The sequence below is a fragment of the Tupaia chinensis genome, unplaced genomic scaffold (assembly GCF_000334495.1).
Source record: "Tupaia chinensis unplaced genomic scaffold, TupChi_1.0 Scaffold140061_1, whole genome shotgun sequence".
NCBI lineage: Eukaryota > Metazoa > Chordata > Mammalia > Scandentia > Tupaiidae > Tupaia > Tupaia belangeri.
This window is the reverse complement of record NW_006199940.1, coordinates 140,573-141,528: the sequence shown is the minus strand read 5'-3', so window position 1 is coordinate 141,528 and position 956 is coordinate 140,573. Positions and strand designations below refer to the sequence as shown.

Genomic DNA, 956 nt, shown 5'->3' with positions numbered 1-956 from the left:
TGAGTGGTGGGCCCTGGACCCTGCCAGCCATGCAAGCGGCAGGGCAGCCGCAGCGTGACGACAAGCCCCCGGCTCCGTGATGGACACGGCCAGCCCAGCCCCCAGGCTCCCCTGGCACACCTACAGGGTCCCCGAAGGGAGCTGGGCAGGAACTAGGAGAGACAAGGTGAGGGTCTCGCTCCCAGACAGGCTGGGCCTCAAGGGGAAGGGGGGACTGCCAGGTTGGGAAGGAGGCAAGTGCCGGGAACAGGGGTGGGCGGGCCCAGGCCCCGTGGCCAGCCCCATAGCCCCCTGCTCTGGCCACGCCTTATGACTGTCAGCACCTGTGCCCAGGCACGTTGGCCTGGGAGCACCCTCTTTGGTGCCGAGCTGCTTGGGGAAAACGTCCAGGTCTGGGGTGAAAGTGGACCAATCAGCACACAGGGTCACTCTGGCCTCACCCAGGGCAGCGGGCAGACGTGGACCCCCACCTCCTGGCCGTGGCTGCAAGCACCACCAGTTGGCCTTGGCCGGGGAAGCTGAGAAGGGGCCGGCCACGGCCAACCAGAAAGCTTGGAAGCTGCCATGGCCTGGTGTGCGAGACTCTCAGGGGAACGACAACAGGGAGGCCGAGCGCAGACCCGCCCTGGACCAGGGCAGACAGGCTGGGGGACAGCCCAGTGCCACGGGGGCCACCAGGGGACCCAGCCAAACCCTGCAGCCTCCCTGGGTCTGAGCGGGCCGTGGTGCTGCACACTCTGCAGCACCAGGGCACGAGCTCAGTGAGGCCGTCGGCGCCAGCCCCCAAGCCTGTGCCGGCATTTCCTGAGCTCTTTTGCCCGCCGTTTCTTCTGAGAGCTGCTTCAGCCAGGTTCTAGCCCCAGCGTCCAGCCCACCGCGTGCGCGTGCGAGGACTTGCTCTAGCAGACACAGGCCCCGCCCTGCCAGCACCCTGCCCGCCCACCTTCTCCCGCAGC

At 68.2% G+C, this 956-nt stretch overlaps 1 protein-coding gene across 5 annotated transcripts in view; it reads right to left on the bottom strand.

The window, feature by feature from the left end:
* MROH1 (maestro heat like repeat family member 1) overlaps positions 1-956 on the bottom strand; it is a gene marked incomplete at its 3' end in the record, with an annotated part of 83,574 nt that overhangs the window by 9,458 nt on the left and 73,160 nt on the right.